This window comes from Oryx dammah, unplaced genomic scaffold (genome assembly GCF_014754425.2).
Source record: "Oryx dammah isolate SB20612 unplaced genomic scaffold, SCBI_Odam_1.1 HiC_scaffold_5, whole genome shotgun sequence".
In the NCBI taxonomy this organism is placed as follows: domain Eukaryota; kingdom Metazoa; phylum Chordata; class Mammalia; order Artiodactyla; family Bovidae; genus Oryx; species Oryx dammah.
Genome location: NW_024070189.1, coordinates 42,343,298 through 42,364,309, shown reverse-complemented (window position 1 = coordinate 42,364,309; position 21,012 = coordinate 42,343,298). Strand labels below are relative to the sequence as shown.

Here is a 21,012-nt window from a genome sequence, read left to right as displayed (position 1 = left end):
TTGAGATTTTTTTATCCGGGATGTTCTTTCTGATGACCTAAATTTTTAGGATTCTGCAAACACAACTCTGGAGTGAGGTAAGGTCCATGTTTTAATTCATTGCTTGATATTTTCTGTTGTCCTGTTCTACAGGAAGTTAGACCTTGCTGGTAACTTTCAGAAGGTCTGACTGATTTGGGCATTACTCAGGACTAACAGAAAGCTAAAGTGGAACAAGCACTGGATGAGGAGTCAGGAGACGAAACTATGGCTGTAGCCCTGCCATTTCAACTTGTGTGACTGTGGGCAGGTAAACCCCAGAGCCTTATCCCCCATTTATTTTTCTGTTGAAATGGCCAAGTTGATTTACGTCACCTCCAAAATTTCTTTTTTGCTCTAAAATGCTTTAGTTTTATATGTAGATGTTATCAAACCAAAACTTAGGTTTGCTCACCCATGCACAATAAAGCCAATCTACTGACCCTGGTTTGTAGTGAAAGAAAAATCAGTGTTTATTATGAGGCGCTGTACAAGGAGTCCAGAACACCTAATCAATCCTCAGAAAGCCCGAACTCCCTGATGGTTTTCAACAACGCATTTTTAAAGGCAAGGTGAGAGAGGGATCCCAGGGTTTGTAATCAGCTTGTACACAGTACCTTGGCTTTGAAAGTGAAAGTCTTAGTCACTCAGTTGTGTTCGACTCTTGGTGACCCCATGGACTGTAGCCAACCAAGCTCCTCCGTCCATGGAATTCTCTAGGCAAGAATGCTAGAATGAGTTGCCATTCCCTTCTCCAGAAGATCTTTCTGACCCATGGATCAAACCTGAGTCTCCCACATTGCAGGCAGATTCTTTACTGTCTGAGCCACCAGGGAAGCCCAGACTTGACTTTAATGATTCATCAAACATACCACATTTATTAAAAAAAAAAAAAAGTACTGATTGAGCTCTTATTATATGTTAGACATTGTTTCAACAATAAACAAAGTGTTTTGTCTCTCTTTGTGCCACCAGTGATACACAAGTAAAAGTGGAATGTCAGATACTGAGCAGTATACCAGCAGAGATGAAGCATAGATGCTCTGTTACATGTAGTGGTCAGGAGAGACCTCTTGAAGGCTGTCACATTTGAGAAAGAGTTGAATTAAGAGAAGAGGCCAGCTGTGTCGAGAGCTTGGGGGAGATCATTTCAGGCAGGAGGACCAGCGAGTACAGAGGTCTTGAGGCTGGACCTGTTTGATGTGTTCAGAGGACAAGCAGGAAGACCAGTGTTGTGGCTGCAGTGACTTTGCCTGCAAGCCCCTGAGATCATGGACTTGGGTTTTACAGAATTCTTACTTTTCTTATATGCGTGCTTGATATTTAACAGGAATCAGCCTCCTGACATTGTAGAAGACAACAAATCTTAGATGTCTGACTGTGAGGGGAAAAGGGTCTCCCTGAGGTTGTGGAGAGAAAATTGATACAAATTGCAGTTGACACAGTATGCCCATCTTAAATGCTACTGACTCCTGATACTCAGAACCGTGGGTCGCATTACCTCCCTTCTTTTGTCTTTGCCCACTGACAGCTGAAAGGAGTGAGATGTCCTGAAATCTTGCAGTTTCATTTGTATGTGGAGTCAATTCTGGAGGGAAGTTAAGGTCCCCCCTTTTCTTCCATATTTCTTAATTTCTCTCCTGAGATCAAAAGCCTCCATAAAGTCCAGTACTTGGTACCTGCCATCTGGCGAGTAATGTATGTTGCTGTGACCCTGAAAATAAGAGTCCAACACCACTTATCTATTTAACCTGAGGTGTACTCTTTTCAGAGTACACCAGGCCAGGCAGTTTGTTTCATATGTCTGGTTTTGATCTTACTTAAAAAAAAAAAAAAAAGAACAGCGAGCACATTTCTAGGTATTGAATTTCAGTAAAACCCCGCTACTCATTACAGTGTTCTTCTGTTTCAAGTTTGCAAAGCTGACATCATCCAGGAGATTAGAACCAGCTTTTGGGCATCTTCACTAACATTCTTACTCACTTGGAGACAGATCTTAGAGTAAATCTCATGGTACCATAACCCAGACTTTGGAGCTAAATCCAGGTGAGAGAGGAAGTAACCTGGAGCCAGTTAAATGGCTTTCTCCATGGAGATGATATGTCCTAGGGTTTGAAAGCTGAAATCTGTGGCAACAGAAAGAAACTTTGTGAATACTCCACTAGTCTGAAATTGACATCCCATAAACCAGGTTTTTTCCAATATATAGAAAGTAACTCGGATGAGTCCCATTATGTCAGGCCAGAACCTGAGGGAAATAACTCCATGAGCTTTAGCCTGGATCCACTAAAGAACACATTCTCAAGCACATGACATTATTATGAAAGATGGGGAAAATCTGTAATAATCCTAGCCTCAAGAATCTCTATCCATAAAGAAGGATTTTTTTTTTTCTAAAAAGAAAGACCATGTTAAGGCCAAATCTCTTTCTACTTTAAAAGAGGGGAAATAGTATTGTAAAACACCTACAGTTTGCCACTTTTTATGCCAGATAACTTAACACAGCCTTATATACTGTGGTAGCTTGTTGATTTTGAGCAAACTGAGGTGCAAAATATTAAGTGATTTGCCCCAGGTCACACAGGTGAAAAAGAGTAGAATCGACATATGAGGATGAATCTTTTTGATACTAAAGTTGTCACTGCCTGCTCCATAAAAATGGGCATTTTAAAACCTGAAGTTAAGGAAGAAAGTATTGAGTTATTCCCTAAGCTAACATCTTCATTGTATGATTACATATTAAGCTGCACATTTTTTAAACTATTCATCCTCCCCTCTTATTAAACCACTCTGAAATGATTTTTTTATGTTTCCTAGACTGGATGTCATTCTCACACATATATTAGTTATGGTGGTATAGTACACTTTTTTTAAGGCTTGTCCATTATAAGTTATTATATGACAAGAAAGGCAGCTTAGATGATAAGAAATGATTCGATACTTTTCCTAAAACGCTCTGGACAGAATGAATAACACATGGCCATTTATGTTGAAGGAGTTCCTTTTACCTGAGCTTGATGATTGCCAGGGGTCATCTTGGTTAAATTAGATTTTAATTCTGAAATATTGTTGTTGGAGATGTTCCCACTGGCCAATTCATATCTTGTGAATAATAGGATTTGAGTCAAAATTGAAAGTGCAAGGAAAGCCAATGAGGAATGTCTGTCAAGTAACTTTTTTGAAAAAAAAAAATTGTTCCTAATACAAAAAGTTTTAAAAGTGCAAGAAGCATTACCATAATGCATATATCTGTTGTTCCTGAAGAACCAGAGCTCCTTAGATGAACACTTTCTAGTTAACTTGATGTCTCCTCTGCTATACCTTTTAAGCATGACCTAAGAGATATTGTATTCTTTCCACTTCTATTTTATGCATCTCTTTCTGCCATGTTTTGAGTATAAGAAAAGGTACTCTTACTTGTTAACCTCTCCTACGTAGTTGGACTGTAGAGAATACAGGAATGCATAAATCATTCTATGTTTTCCTTATACCCAACAATCATAGAAAGAGCCACCAATAAAATAAAGGCAAATCTCTCAAGATCCTTCTACAAGCATGTAGAACAGTAACAGAACATGAAGAAGCACCCTCCTTCTAGCCGGCTAGAGTAATTATAAACCTTTTCTGAACTATTCCCAACTGGTTTGCTGCTGTTCAGCGGCTAAGTCGTGTCCGACTCTTTGCGACCCCATGGACTGCAGCGCATCAGGCTTCCCTGTCCTTCACTATCTCCCTGAGTTTGCTCAAACTCATGTCCATTGAATCAGTGATGCCATCCAACCATCTCATCTGTCACCCAACCAGTTTACATGGTATTAAAGAATTAATTTCCCAGTACCTGTGACAGCCCCATTCCCATCAATGTCAAGATTACCATAAGCTCTTTCAAGTTGTGATATAGCTTCTTCTTTCATGATCACACTGTAATCTTAAGCCTGGCATCATTTTCTGGGAGAGAACCAAGTGCAGGTCTGCCTGGGTGCTTGATAATTCTTAATACTGTCCTATAGTAGGGCTTCCCTCTCATGGGACACAGAAGGATTACCAGGCTATGACAGCAGTGATTATTGTTCCCAAGCAGAGGCTGAGAAAGTCTTAGGTCTCTCCAAGAGTGTGATTTGGTCACATCTTTAAGGGGGGTGTGGTGACTGAAGAGTTATGTAATATGGATAAATCTTTTTGAAAGTCTCCTTTAATTCAGAAACTGAATTTGGGAATAGACTTCTCTGTTACTGCATTAGCCAAGATTATCCTACGTAACAGAACCAATAGAATGTGTGTGCATATGTAAGTATAAAGCAGCTGATAGTAAGGAATTGGCTCATATGATTCTGGAGGCTGGACAGTCTCAAGATTTGCGGTTGGTAAGCTAGAAACCGAGGAGAACAAATAATGTGGTTCCTGTCCGAAGGCCAGTAGGCCCCAGTTAAGAGCAACATTTCAGTGTTTTTTTTTTTTTTTTTGACTGTTTATTATTTTTATTTTATTTTTTTAAATATATTTCAATTTATTTTTATTTATTTTTTTAATTTATTTTTTATTTTACTTTACATTTCAGTTTAAATGTGGGAAAATCCCGACTTACTAGAGAAATGATTAGCCCATTTGTGCTATTCTGGCCTTCAGCTACTTGGAGGGGGTGCACCCCACTTTAGGGAAGGAAATCTGCTTTAGTAGGTCTACCTATTCAATGTTAATCTCATCTGAAAACACTCTCACAGGCATACCTGGAATAGTGTTATATCAAATATCTGGTTACCCCATAGCCCAGTCAAGGTGACACATAAAATTAACCATCACAGCTATCATCTCAAATAAGGTTTAAAAAGTGCTTATGATTGGGTTCACAATGAGTTTTTAATCTCCTCTGTCTGCTCTTTTTGCCCAGAGAATTACCCCAATTCTGGATCTCAGGAACTGTTCAGACTTATTCAAGTTGCTCTTCTTAAGGGATGGATGGGGGTACAAGTAATATCTGGCATGGTTATTTAAAAGAGAATAAAAGGTAAACAGAATGCCATTAATCTGCTCCAGCCTCTTAATATTTGATGATTTAATTCTTTATGTTGAAATTACTAAAGAACTATCTTGACCAGATAGGAAGGCAAACTCAACTTTAGCAAAGCCTCAAACGTCCTTCCCCCTTTCCTTGCTTCTTGGTTTACTAACTTTAAGATACTGGGTGAGCTCTAATATTTCACTTTGTACTAGTAACTGTATCAGAAAAATTTAGTGGCAAACTCCCTTAGCTTCTTCATAACTGCCCCTTATCTCATTCATTCTCCATCCTCTTGACACTGGCAGCTCTGTAACTGACTCTCTCTCTCTTTCTCTTACCCAAGCCTCTCCATGCATATCGAATCAAGTAAATGAAATTCTATGTTAAAGAGTGTAGCTGCCATGGAAGATCAGAGAAGGTAGTCAGGAAAAGGAAGGAAAGAGGAGATGGATGTGAGATCCAGGGGATGGAGTGATGCATAGTTTGATGTAGGGTGTTGCTGAGTACTTGTAGTGTCGTAAGCACTGCGTTTAAGCAGATCAAATGTGTATGCATGAGCACATACACACACAAACACACAGAATCCTGAAGGAGTGATAACATGCTTCCCATTTTACTAGAAAATGTTCAGGGAAAGTTCAAGGACTAGCATGGGACCTGAACTCAACAATGAATCATTCTGATTCCAAACCTCATGGTCTTGATCACTGTGGTCTCTGAATCGGGCTAGGCAAAGGAAGTGGGGAGTACATTCCAAAAAATATTAAAATTGAAGAAAATTGCAGAATCAATTATCAGCAAGTTCTCTTTTTAGAAAACAATTTTGAAATTAACTTGAAGTAGTGAATTCATCAAACTTGTATCTAGTCCTTTCATGAAAATCTTGTTGGAATTTATCTAAGTTAAAATAGAAACCAGTTCTCAGCATTCCCTTCCTTAACACATTCATTTGTCACCAGTCAGGTAAGGAATAAAACTCCAGACTCCTTAGTAGCATCTTCTCCAAGATCTGGTCACTTACAACCTGTTGGGATTCAGCTCCTTCTACTCTCCATCTTATGCAGAGGTAGATGTGACTCCACTCTGGTCGTCATGGCTTTCTTAGAGTTCCTCAAACACGCCAGGCTCATCCCCTCTATCCATGGATCTTCCTATGACTGGCTCCCTCACTTCATTTGGGTGTTTTCTCACAGACAAATTCTCGGACCTCCTATCAAAAATTGAAATTCTCCTCCCTCCTCACCTTCTACCCTCTTATGCTGCCTTAGTCCTCTTCACAGTACTTCATAGCTCTTGCTTGTGTAATCCTCTGAATAAAAAAAGTACATGACTTTGTTGACTGAGCAGATGGGGTTCTCTGAGCATTTAGTGATTCCCTGTGCTAAATTCAGGTATCCTACTCTTTAGAGAACATGTGCATGAAATGTGAGAGGACTATTATGCCTTAGGAGTTCCCACAAGGGAAGCGGCCCTAGACATCTCCCCCAGACAACTGTTGCTTCTCATTAGTTTAAGGCAAAGGGTGATTGTGGAAATTGGTAACACATCTGGAAGACTGGGAGTACATCCTTTGGAAGGCCAATTTGGACATCAAAACTTGAACAGAAGGGCCAAATTAATAGGTAACACAGCTCTAGTGTCAGAAGGGCACGTGCCAGCCTTCCTGTTTCTGAACTTATCCCTTGAAACCTTTCTCACAAGTATCAAAAAGACTGGCCTCTTTGAAGCTATAACTTGAAGTCTCATGAAAGACACTGTCGTGTACAACTGACAAGTTTTCCTAATGAAAATAGAGGGAAGGCAGGACAGCTAGCTCCCTTGGGGTGCATACCCTGCTGAAAGGATCTATTTTGAAAGGGATTTTCACAGCATACATTTTTACTATCACTCAGGCCAGTGTCTTAATCGGGCTTTACTAGTGGGGAATGTTCACCAAGCAGCAGGGAAAGCCATGGTAGGAATTTAATCTAAACACGTGGCATGAGTCTAATCATATTTCACTTATTTTCTTTTATGTGTCTCCTTAAGATAAATGAGTCCCTTCCTTTATCAACAATAGCTCAGGATTCATAAGCTCACATTTTTCACCTGGGACAGGGGATTTAGCAACTCACACTTTATTATCCATCTCTCGTTTTCTTCCCGTTAAAGAATCAATAAATTCTCCACCGATGTCTCTTTTTAAAGGTTGCTTACAAGTTTCTGTTTCAGAACAATGTGTTGGCATTGGTTTTTATGCCTAAATCCTCCCCAAATCTGGGTGTACATTGGGAGTGATTTGTAAGAATTTTTGCAAGAATGTCTTTGGCAAAACCACAAGTCACACAGGACATGCTAATTGCAGCCTCTCTGGGTTGCCAGCACCAGTTCTTAGTGACAGCTGTAATTTGTTGTTGTCCAGAGAGTATCTCCTTCCTGTGCATCATAGAATAAGACTTTTTAAAGTGAAAACGACCTTAATGTTCATACCGTCCAACTTCCCATCATGAGATGGAGGAAACAGAGGCAGAACAGCTAGGCTTTCCAAGTCTGCACTGAGGGCTAGTGGAAGGGTCAAGGCTAAGCCCAGGTGCTGTCTGTACTCCTCTCATGATTCTTAGGAATGTGCTTACATTTCCTTGAAAACGTTCTTTAAAGATAATCTTTAACCCATGTCTTGAGGTACACAATAATCCCCATGTTACTCTGTTTTCCTAGATGGTCACCAAGCACAGTACTGGTCTGGGTGAGTGGTACCAGGACATGTTGACTTTTCAACCAGACTTGACTTCATTTGAGATCTAACTTACAGTTCTTGGCAGCTGACAGAAGACTTCTCATCCATTCAGTCAAAATTTACTGTCTACCTACTCTGTGTCAGGGTTTATGACAGATGATTAGGATAAAAAGACAGTTAAGGTACTATTCCTGCTGCTTGAAGTTTGCAGTCTAGAGAGAGAGAAAATAATAGGTGAGCATGATAGAGTATGCTCTGACTGCTACAGCATCTGCTATGAATTGACTTATGCCCATGGCGCTAGTGATAAAGAACCCGGCTGCCAATGCAGGAGACATAAGAGATGTGAGTTCACTCCCTGGATTGGAAAGATCCTCTGGAGAAGGGAATGGCCACCCACTCCAGTATTCTTGCCTGGAGCCTGGCGGGCTACAGTCCATGGGGTCGCAAAAAGTCAGACACGACTGAAGCAACTTAGCATGCACACACACATTTCACAAGCCATATCTCATGGCCAAACCTGTCATAAGTGGGTTGGGAAATATAGATGTACATGTGCCTAAAGATATAGAGAGCAGCAGGGTGTTCAAAGTGGTGGTTGCTCTGTCATTCTATGCCCTAGTTGCTTTATCATTAAACTTCCATGGACATGTAGCTTGGGTAAGAAAGAAATCTTTATCATTTGGAGCCACTGGGAATTTGTTGTTGTTACCATGGTATTTTGACTGATACACAGGAATTGTCTGATTTAATCTTTATTATCTTCTAAGTATTCATATAAGGAGAGTGAGATATGTAAAGGTACTAGCAAGTTAAGTGGTCAGACTAGCACTGTAACTATGCGGCCTGATTCTAGAATTCATATTCTTAGCCAATATACCATAATGCTGTGCGTATGTGTTTGTGTGTTCCCATTACTGAGATAAGATGGTTTCTAAAAGATTGAGGAATATCATGGAAGACCTCTCAAGGACACTGAGAGGTATGCCCTAAAGAACAAGTAGGAACAAAGTCATTTAGAAATAAAGAGAATGAGGCTTATTCCCTGTGTGTATGCATGGGAGAGGAATTCCCTCTCTTTGGCCAATTGTCTCATCCCCAAGAAAATTATAGAGCAAAGGATGCCCATCTATATATTACTACTGGCATCCAGGAAATATAGAATGCTTCAAATACCATGGCCTTGGACCTATAAATCATTAAAAACAACTTGATGGGATGTTATAAAGCATAAATGAGAAACCAAAATTCTGATTCAGTGAGGCAGCAAAGCAATTTGACAGATGTATGTGTCTTATATACCCCCTTCTCTCTCTCACACACACACACATACACACACACACACTATTCCAACCAGTCTTTGAGGCTTAGCTTTGGTGATAACTGGGAAGTAATAAGGAGAAGAAAAACTATAGGTTGACATAGATGGTAAAAGAAGGAACATATGAATAAAGTCAAGATTATATAGCAACTGACACAAAGGATCAGAACCTGTGACCCAGACACTGAGGGGTCATCTGGTCTTTGCTATTGTGTTGTCATTCAGCACCAGTTATGATCCAATATTTAATGCTCGCTGGAAAAGATCAATAGCAACTTCCTAGACTACCCACAATGTAATTGGGTTGATCAGTAAATGCTTCCTGGGTCTAGTGCCATTGCTGTGTCTTCCCGCACGCTGCTCCTCCTTCCCCAGGCTTAGTCCTGGATGGGAACAGAACCCTTGCCAGCATCTTTCTTTTATTGCTGCACACCAGCTGAGAACAAATACTGGAGTTGTCTCTTGGCAGTTTCCTCTTGAACCTGCTACCTCTTGCCCCAGCACACGTCTCTGAACCTGTTCTCTTTACTGATTTGGAGAATTTGAAAGCACATGTCATGTCTCCTGAACTGGGTTTCTTTTTTCTTGGAATATCAGTGCATGTCTATTACTCTTTAAAAAAAAAAAAACAAAACTTGTTAAGGTTAAATTTACACACTATAAGACTCAGCCCTTTAAGTGTGATTTTTGGGAAATTCACTGGTTTTGGCCACTATCATCACATTCCATAGTTAGAGCACTTCTGTAATCTCAGTAAAATCCCTTAGGGTTTTTTAAAGTCACTCCTCAATCCTAATCTACGACTACTGCTAATCTACTTTCTGCCTTTATAAATTTTCCTCACTGGATGTTATATATAAGCAGACTGATACAATACTTGATCTTGTGTGTCTGGCTTCATTCACTTAGCGTAATGTTTCTGACATTTATCTGTGTTATGGCATGGATCATTTTGTTCCTTTTGCACTGCTAAATAGTATTCCATTGTGTAGATATAAAATATTTTATATATTCATCAGTTGGTGAGCATCTGGCTTGTTCCTCCTTTTTGACTATTAAGAACTTTACTATAAGGGACATTTATGTTTAAGTCTTTGTGTGAGCATAGGTTTTCATTTATCTTGCGCAGACGGCTAAGAGTGGAGTTTCTGGGTCACGTGGTAACTGTGTGTTTAACTCTTGAACAGTCAAATCCTTTTGTAAGTGCCTGCCCCCACATCGTGTTCCCACCAGTGGCCTATGAGTCCCTGCATCTCCACACCCTCACCGTTACGTGTGTTCCTTGTGTTTTGTCCTTTAAACGTGAAGCTACTAGAATGGAGGGACCCGATCTTCAGTCCTCATCACTTTGCATTTAACACAGGGCTGGGCAAACAGTTGGATCTTAACCATGCAGTATGGAGTGTGGTAGTGAAGGACTTCAATTTCGTAATTAGACTATCAGGGCATCCGAACATCAGTCTTCTCAACTATGAAATGGGCTAACATTGCCTACCCACTAGAGTTATAATGAGGATTAATGGACATGTCAGTCAAGTGCTTTGCCTAATGCTTATAGCAATGGTAGCTTTGTTATTGTTTTTCATTTGCATTGATGCATCCTTTCTGAGCCCTCTTTAGCTTACTTTTTATTGCTCTTGCAGTCATATACTTAGTTATAGACAATATATTGGGCCAGAAAGATGGAGTAATGAGTGACACACTACCCCTCGTCTCAAGGAATCTGAAGTCGAGTTGAAGGACACAGACGTCAATGGATCATTGTACTCCTGTGGGTAAATGCTGTGATGGAGGTGCTCACGAAGTGTGCACATCAGAGAAGAGCCCCTAGACCCAGAAAAGACATCTGACCGAAACCAAAGGACTGGAGAGAGAGGCAGAAGGGTTAGGAAGAGCCTTGTTGGCCAAGGGAGGGACATTAGTGAAAACTAAAAAGGGAAAGAATTTGGAGGAATTGCTAGCCTGCTTTGTGACAGAGTGAAGGGAAACTGATAAGAGATGAGGCTGGAGAAGTGGCTGGTGCCAGATGAAGAAGGTGTTAACTATTACGTTAAGGAGTTTCTGCTTTACACGTGCTGCTACCATGTGATGACATTTTACAGGCCGAAAGGATGGTTCAGTATGTGAATCCAGACTGCTTATGGATTAAACGGAGGAAAGGTGGAGCAATCTCGAAATCTATAACATTCTGGTGAAATAGTTCTCAAGTTTTTGCTTTTCATTATTGCCTCCCCCTCCCCGAGAGCATTTTTAGACTAACCCCCCCCCACATAATTGTCTCACTCCCCTCACCATGAAATTTTAATTATATTAATATACTGTGTATGTACTCTTTATATAAGCATATTTGTGCTTTATACATAAGAGTGTGACTTGCATCTTCACCCAATCACCAGTTTTCACCCATTCGGTACTATACCACCCTAGTTGAGAACTCTTGCTGTATTTTGAAATCTGCTCAAGGGACAGGTTGAGCTTTTAACATCTTTGCAGTTCCCACAGTACACCTTTCAAAATACAGCTTTATTTGAAATGACATTATAATACTTCACAAGTATTTGCTGAGCACATCCTATGAGTCAAGCAATGTGGTAGGAATTGAGAGAACACAACAAAATCCCATCTCTCCTGAAGCTTGCCTTTCTTAAGCTATCTGTGTGCAGATACAGTTGTTTCACTCTGATCAAAACCAAGCAATGCCTACCATTAAAACTGTTACAAGAGCTCATCTTGAGACCTGCTTGCTAAAATAGGACCTGGCATTACTTCAAGCTTGAAAATGTGCTGATGGAATTAAAAACCTGTTTGATGCTGATATAGCAAGAAAATGAGAGGAGCAAGAAATAATACTTTCTTTAGAGGAAGGTAATACTGAGTCTCATCCCTCATTCCACAAGGGCCAACAGGGCATCCCACAGCACTCGGGATGTTTGGACATCTCAATGTTTTGCCCTGGAGGGTACTAGTCACTGCCTTTCACTGGCAATGGCTGAGAGAACTGTGGTCCCTTTGCGTCTTGAAAAAGGATCTCTCTGCTATTCCAGGGAAGGGGGAATTTGGGAGAGGCTGGAGCCCTGCAGCCATTTCTCTCTGAGGTCCTAACTCCCCTAGGGACGCTGGCAGGACAGTAGTCTCTAGAATTCATGGAAATCACAGATGCCTTCTCCATCTCCAGTGGAAATAAATCTCATCTTCTACTTGCCTCCCTGCCCAACATGCCTGACACAGTCCATTTATTGAGAGTTACCTTTTACAAATGATAAGAAACCCCAGTGCTTTCAGGCCGCCTCTGCTTCTTTGCTCTCAAAATCTCTAAGCTACATGATTATAAAACCTGTGAACCTATCTGAAATGGTGATGAAAGGGGCTGGGGTCTGACATGGGAGATATGAAGAAAGAAACAAATTAATATTTCAGTCTATTGTCCTGCCACTCTGAAATCTCTGCATTTATTCTCGACTCCTCTTGTGGAAAACTGGCCACTTGAAACAATCAACTGGACAGTCTGACCCAGATAAAATATGAAGAACAAATGCCATCATCTTTGGTCCAGCCCAGAGGGAGATTCTCTCTAGATTCCACCCACCTCTGTACCCGTCCCCAGGCCTTATCTCCTCCAGAAGACCTTACAAGGGGCCACTCTAAGTTGGCCTGGAAAAATGAGATTTGCTCATGTGTTTGTGAAAACTCTTGTGTGCTAGGCAGGGGGTAGGCACAGGGGACACTGTACTGACAGGTCAGCAGAGACCATTCCCTCACTGGGACAGTGGGTCATGGGTTCCCACTTCTGTCCCAAGTGTACTTTGTCAAATGTAGGACCATTGGCTGGATGGTGTTGGCTCAGTCAAGGCCAGCTAGTGGGTTGCTAGAATTTTCATGCTTCCTTCAAAGAATGACATTTTGCCATTTGAAGAGAGGGGGGAAAAAATAGTCTATTTCTAATTACTTTGGGAATGACTGTGAATCTTCCCAATGCTTCTTTTGCATCTTACTGGAAAAGAAGTTCTGATTCAAAACTGACCTAAAACTCCTGTCTTAATAATACCCGTAGCTTCTTGTGCAGTTAAAGTAAAATAGCTTTAAATAAGGCTGTTCTCAAGCTGTTTCAGTGTGCATTTAATCCAGTCTGATTGTTCCAGAGCTATCAAGGAGATGCTAATGTGAGAACATATTTAGTTGGCTACTCTAGTCTGTATTATAGTTTGCAAATAGAGGCTAATCACAGTGATTCAGGGGCTTCCCAGGTGGTGCAGTGGTAGAGAATCCACCTGTCAATTCAGGAGACACAAGAGACCAGGATTTAGTCCCTAGATCGGGAAGAACCCCTGGAGTAGGAAATGGCAACCCACTCCAGTATTCTTGCCTGGAAAATTCCATGGACAGAGGAGTCTGGTGGTTCACAGACCATGGAGTTGCAAAGAGTCAGACACAACTGAGCACACACATGCACAACGACAATAATTCACACTATTGGAAAGAGCTTTCCCACCACATATCTTGGGCAGACCTAGGGACTGTGACAGAAAGTGGAAAAATGAAGTGATGAGGCATAAGTGTGGGAAGAATCTGTAAAAGGAAGAAACAAGAAGCATTTGGCAAACTGGTAGTGAGCGACTGAGCACGCACACTTCTTACCAAAAAAGCATTTAAGTAAAAGTTAAACTGCTATTACAGAGGAGTTAGTTGACTGCTGGATTAGATGAGCTTTTCTCAAATGTTGCTCTTTCTTGTATTTCCTTGACTAATCATCTTTGGCCGTGTGCCAAAGGTGGAATAAAGGTATTTGACCATAAAACTGGATGGTGTTAGTCTTGCAGTTGGAGATGACCCTCTCTACAGTTGCTGAGCACACCAACCAAATAAGAGAAAATCAAAGTGGTATTAAGAAAGATACTTTAAATATACATTAGATTGGGTTAGAATAATGAGTAAAAGGATATAGTCTGAATTTGGTAGTCTTGGGTTTAAATTCCTGATTCTGTCATTAACTAGGTATGTGACTGTGAGTAAGTTGTTGCAGTTGTTGCTCAGTTGTGTCCAACTCTCTGTGAGCCCATGGACTGAAGCTTGCCAGGCTTCCCAGTTCTTCACTATCTCCTGGAGTTACTCAAACATATGTCCATTTTGAGTCAGTGATGTCATCCAAGCATCTCATCATCAGTCGTCCCCTTCTCCTGCCTTCAATCTTTCCCAGCATTCAGGGTCTTTTCCAGTGAGTCAGTTCTTTGCATCAGGTGGCCAAAGTACTGGAGTTTCAGCTTCAACATCAGTCCTTCCAGTGAATATTCAGGACTGATTTCCTTTTGGATGGACTGGTTTGATCTCCTTGCTGTCCAAGGGACTTTCAAGAGTCTTCTCCTGCCCCACAGTGCAAAGGCATCAATTCTTCGGCGCTCAGCCTTTTTTCCTGAGTCACTTACCAGTGAATAAGTTATTTACCAGTGAATTTTATCATGTATAAAATAAGGAAAATAATGATTATCTCATAAGACCGTTGAGGAGATGACTTTAGATAATGTAAGGATGCTTGTGTGTTAAGTCGATTCAGTCGTGTCCAACTCTGTGCGGCCCTGTGGACTATAGGCCAGCAGGCTCCTCTGTCCATGGGATTCTCCAGGCAAGAATATTAGAGTCGTTTGCCTTGCCCTCCTCCAGGGGATCTTCCCAACCCAGGCAGTGAACCCTCATCTCTTATGTCTCCTGCATTGCCAGGTGGGTTCATTACCACTAGCATCAAATATATGACATAGTATAGATTTTTTTTATAAAGATTGATTTTTAAAATAAAGCATGAAAATTTTTTATAACCTCTTAAAATACAAAAGTTGTTACAGAAAATTATATGATACAGGTAAGCAAAAGGAAGAAAATAAAGAATACTCATATTTTAGGCATTCAAAAATGGCTAACCTTAACATTTAAATGTATGTTTTTGTATAATTTTTACCCTGGGAAATGTTCTCTAGAATTTTTCCTCTTAAGTGCATGTATGTATGTATATAAATATGTATATATAGTTATAAAAATGGTATGAAATATACATATGTATTTGTTAATCAATTTTTTTCACTTAATAATGGACTTTGAATATTTGCCTGTGTTCTTAAATATTCCTCTATAAGAGCTACATCATATCCCATTGCAGCATATTTACCCTTTTAACGTGAAACTTTTATTTTCTAATTTTTCATGTTTTTATTTTATAAAATGGGATGGCGATGAACAACTTTGTAGCCAATTGTTTTCACATCTATATGATTATTTTCTTATAGTTAAAATCAAGAAGTAACATGGTAATTTCAATAATGATAAAGAAAATGAAATTAAAGTGTAAAAAACACAGAATATAGTAATCAGAACATAGTAAGTCATCAATAAATACTAATAGGGTATTTATGAATGAACTGTAAGAGAGGAAGGCGATTTATTTGAAATTAACTTGCTGATTACCCCAAATATAATCTTTCATTTAAGCATATTTAGGAGTTCCATTTGCTTTGATAAATACACATCAGAAAAAAATTAACTAATTTAGTAAATATTAAAGGCAGGAGGAGAAGGGGGTGATAGAGAATGAGATGGTTGGGCGGCATTGCCCCCTCAGTGGACATGAATTTGAGCAAACTCCAGGAGACAGTGAAGGACACGGAAGCCTGGTGTGCTGCAGTCCATGGGGTCGCAAAGTCAGACACGACTGAACAACTTAACCACAAAAGTCTATCTATAGATGTCAGGTTTAGTATGCGTTTCTGTTACAGAGAGTCCAAGCTTATATTGCTCACCATAAGACAGGCCAAGACATTCAGAGATGAGTGTTGAGGCAGGGAATAGTGACTTTATTCATAAAGTCTTCATACTGAGAAGGTGGTGGACTAGGGTCCCAAATGAAAGTGTTAGTTGCTCAGTCATGCCCGACTCTTTGCGATCCCATGGACTGCAGCCCATCAGGCTCCTCTGTCCATGGGGTTTTCCAGGCAAGGACATAGGAGTAGTTTGCCCTTTCCTTCTCCAGGGAATCTTCCCAACCCAGGGATTGAACCCAGGTCTCTTGTACTGCAGGCAGATTCTTTACCAACTGAGCTACCAGGGAAAGATGCAAGGGTCCCAAAGAACCATCTTATACAAGTTAAAATGCAGGCTTCTTTTATACTAAAAGTGGGGGGAATGGCTTGTTGTTGCAGGAATCCGTTGTTTTTGCATCTGTCCATGTGGATGCTTTTGAACTGTGGTGTTGGAGAAGACTCTTGAGAGTCCCTTGGACTGCAAGGAGATCCAACCAGTCCATTCTGAAGGAGATCAACCCTGGGATTTCTTTGGAAGGAATGATGCTGAAGCAGAAACTCCAGTACTTTGGCCACCTCATGCAAAGAGTTGACTCATTGGAAAAGACTCTGATGCTGGGAGGGATTGGGGGCAGGAGGAGAAGGGGACGACAGAGCATGAGATGGCTGGATGGCATCACTGACTCGATGGACGTGAGTCTGAGTGAACTCCAGGATTTGGTGATGGACAGGGAGGCCTGGCATGCTGTGATTCATGGGGTCGCAAAGAGTCGGACATGACTGAGCAACTGAATTGAACTAAACTGATGTGGGTCTGGTCGGAATGATAGTATACACCTATAACAACATAGTTGGTATTTTCTGTTCTGCAACTTTTTACCTTTATATGAATGGGAAAGTGTTATACCTTTAAAGGCCAGCACCTTGAGAATGAGCTATCCCATGGTTTTCAGTCTATAGTCAACATTCTTTTTCAAAAGTGCAGACCAGCATGACTAAGTACAAGCAACAGGGAGCTCAAGGGTTAGAGCTAAGGGAGTAGATCCAACTTGGAATCAGGTTTGCTTTCTCTGTTACATTTCTATGAAAAGGTCTGCTTCTCCAGTTAATGGAAATCATCATAATAACCCCAAATACAATAACTCATACACCCTTTTGGTGGGGGGAGGGCTGTGTGGATATTTGCTTTTGCTTTTTCCCTTTGTTGTGGATCCTCCCTGATGCTAGTGTGATATGGGCATGCCTTCCAGCCTACTGCCCCTCACACTGGGTTTAAATGCCCAGGCTAGGACCCTTTTGGAAAAGCTGTCCCCACAAGTAACAATAGAAATATACAGATGACCTGCTATCCATGAAAGAACAATATTGACCAAGAAAGATCTGTTCTCATCCATGGACTGAAGTGCTGTTATAAAGAAAATTGGGGGAAAAAATGTGCATTCTCCACTTGGTCGCTTAGAGTCCCCCTACCCCGTACAGCGTCTATGCCAAGTATATCGAGGCACAGAGCAGATGGCAGTGCTGGAGAGAAGATATGGGAGACTTAAGCCAGAAGCTTTAGGAGTCTGAGAAAACACAGCTTAGTGATGTAGGTTGGGCGAAAATTGTGGTGACCCAGAGAGCATTTGATTCAGGCTGCTCTTTACCTCTAGCCAATGGCAGCTATGTGAGGACGCAGACTCGGACTTGTCATGGCTTTCAGTTTTCATGAGATGCTGAAAACCCAACGTTTTCATTTGAATTTTGCACTTTTTAAATGGTTTTTGGAAAATGCAGGAATAAATTTTTAATGTATTTTATATGGTCATATATATTTTAAATCATATATATATATAACGTAGGGTTTATTTAATTAATCTGAATCCCCAGCTTGCTGTCTGCAGATCTGGAGATTTGTCGGTCTTCATAACTTCCTAAGTCAGATCCTTAAAATGAATGAGTGAATGAATGTGTGTGCATGCATGTGGATATATGTACATGCATACCTACACAGACATATTATTAGTTCTGTTTCTCTGGAGAACCCTAGCTGATACAGATACAAACACACACCTTTACTTGCAGAAGAAAGAAATATAATGTGACAGAAATATACTGCGACAGAAGCTAGACTTCTTTGAATGTATCTTGGTTTATAGATTTGACTTTGGTGCCATCTAAATGGAGAAGGCAATGGCAGCCCACTCCAGTACTCTTACCTGGAAAATCCCATGGGTGGAGGAGCCTGCTAGGCTGCAGTCCATGGGGTTGCTAAGAGTCGGACAGGACTGAGTGACTTCACTTTCACTTTTCACTTTCCTGCATTGGAGAAGGAAATGGCAACCCACTCCAGTGTTCTTGCCTGGAGAGTCCCAGGGATGGGGGAGCCTGTTGGGCTACCATCTATGGGGTCGCACAGAGTTAAACTTGACTGAAGTGACTTAGCAGCCATCTAAATAGTTCACAAATCTATAACAAAACAACACTTTAAAAAAGCATTCATGAAAAATTAAAGCAGCAGGTGGGTGGGCAGGGATGAAACAGTTGAACCTAACTGACAAGGGGTTGCTGACATAACTATTCAGAATAGAACTATTTTAAATGTCTTTAAAATGCAGCCATTTGACTATAGTTTACTAGTTGTACATACTCAAGATTTTTTAAAGGCAAATTTTTAGTTACTTTTATTAATCATAATGTTAGTATGATAGTGGCATTGGTTTTTCTGAAACTGCTCTTTGTGACTTGTGGGTTAAATCAAATGAGCAGTCATATTGATGTTATTAAAAACAGGGATTTTGGGTATGGAAATTAGTTAATAACACTTTAAGATCCATGAGGTTAAATGAAAACCTTCAAGGCCTAAGTTTGAATTGAAATTTCATGAAAACTCATGGTATATTCCATTTAAAACGTATACACAGCTCATTTTCTAGCTCTGTTCATATAAACAAGAGCCAGTCACATAAACAAGCTCTCAGGTTATGGTATCTAAATACCATTTCCCACTGAAATGAACCCAGGTTCTTAGTAGAAATGGCTGGTTCCAGCCTGGGGCAAGGCTTATGTAAGATAACCCTGAAACATCTTACCATGCCAGAAACAAGAGGGTGGTTAAAGATGCCTGAGTCTTAATTAAAGGACTTGAAGAGACCCCCACTGAGCAAGAAGAGAACAGTGTAAACTTCAATAGAAATAAAAACTGCACTGGAATGAAGCAAATCAAAATGTTCATAATGATATTTTTTTGAAAGAAAACCTTTAGTCATCTTTAGAGAATATTAGGTAACCAATTCAAATTTTGAATATTAATCAATAAAGGAGGAAAAATCAAGCATCCATCAAGTTTTTATATAATTTAGGGTAAACATGTAGTTGATGATATATAATTTCTGTTGAGGCTATACCCCGGAAAATCAATTAAGAAATAATTATTTTATGACCAGTTTGAAATCTCTGAAATAATGGATCCTCTCAGTCACCAGTGGCTTATGACATCATTACAAAAGATGTTCACTGCTTCCTGATAGAGCGTGTGGTAGGCAGAAAAATGCCCTCCCTTCTAAAAACATCAATGTCCTAATCTCAGAATCCATCAATATGTTGCATTACATGGCAAAAGGGAATTAATGTTATGATAGAATTATGGTTGCTAACCAGGTGATCTTAACATAGATTATCCTTGTATGCTTCGTGAACTTAAAGTGTCCAAACCAATGCAATACTGTAAAGCAGTTATCCTTCAATTAGAAATAACTTTTAAAAGTTTTTTAAGAAAGAAAATAAAACTTTTAAAAATTATGAAATCTGAATAAAATCTGTACCTAAGTTATTAAAAAAAACAATGAAAGAAAGAGACAGATAATTCACTGTTGGAATGATTCAATGTAAGAAAGATTCAACCTACCATTGCTGACTTGCAGATGGAAGGGGCCACAAGCCAAGGAATGTGGGCAGCCTTGAGAAATGAGAAAATGTCGAGAAATGGGTTCTGTCTTAAGGCCTTCTAAAAGAGTGTAGCAGCCCTGCTGTCACCTTGATTTTCCCCTTTGAGCCCTGGGTCTGACTTCTAACATACAGATAATAAACTTGTGCTGTCTTAAACCATTGAGTTTGTGGTTATTTGTGATTAACAAAAGAAAGCTAATACATTTCATTTTCTAGGATGCGTTTTCCTAGAAAACTGACCCTGAATCTCCTCAAGCTTCTTGACTTACAGAAAATTCAGGAGAGAAAGGAACACATGACATGAAATTATGAGAATGTTCAGCAAAATCGAAACTGGGAAAAATGCTATTGGAAAAAATGTCATTTTGTTTATCAAATAAGTGTGTTTTTTTGTGTGGATGTGTGACAGAAATTGAGGAAATTTAAGGAGATGATCTAGTATTTTATGTATCAAACAATTGCAATAGGGAACTTGATTTCAAACAAAAAGATATAAAGAGAAGAATATTCACGAGACTTGAACATTGACCCTGGGTACTTGATAATATTTAGCAGTAATTTTATTTATCTTTTCACTGTGGTAATGGTGTTATATGGGCTTATGGTTATATTTAAATAAAGGAGTTGGATATAGTAGCTATAATAGAGAAAAGTAGCCATAAGTTGATAATTGTTGAAGATGAATGATAACTACATAGGTGTTTGCTATTTATCCTTTCTACTTTTATATTTCAATATTTCCATGCTGCTGCTGCTAAGTTGCTTCAGTTGTGTCCGACTCTGTGCAACCCCATAGACAGCAGCCTGCCAATAATAAAGTATTAACAAATATGTTAGTAAATAATTTGACTCCTTAAATATTTTGTGAGCCAAAGACACCATGTCCAAAGGATGGATTAGACCAACAGACTGCAATTTGTCATTTCTGCATAGTTTCAGAAATCAGATCTTTTACTTTAACCTGGGAGATCATCTTTTTCTTCTTTCCACACTCATCTCCTGCCTCCATTCTTTCACCACTGCCTAGTCAAAAGGATGCCTTTCATCTGTGCTGCTTAGATTTCTGCTTGCTTGAAAAATTTACTCAATTTTCCAAGATTGTTTGAAATAGATTTTCTCAGAATAAGTTAGCAAAGAGGGTAATATGCATAATCACACTGAACAATGCCTCCTAGTATATTATGTCTTCATTTTGACCTCCTCTCATTCCACGTTCTTAAAAAAAAGGCAATAATTTTGTTTCAATTTT

The 21,012-nt window shown here is 39.8% G+C and overlaps 1 protein-coding gene across 2 annotated transcripts in view; it reads left to right on the top strand.

Annotated features, from left to right (window-relative positions):
- The window catches only part of SGCD (sarcoglycan delta), a 607,252-nt gene that overhangs the window by 353,391 nt on the left and 232,849 nt on the right, over positions 1-21,012 (top strand). The window lies entirely within an intron of this gene.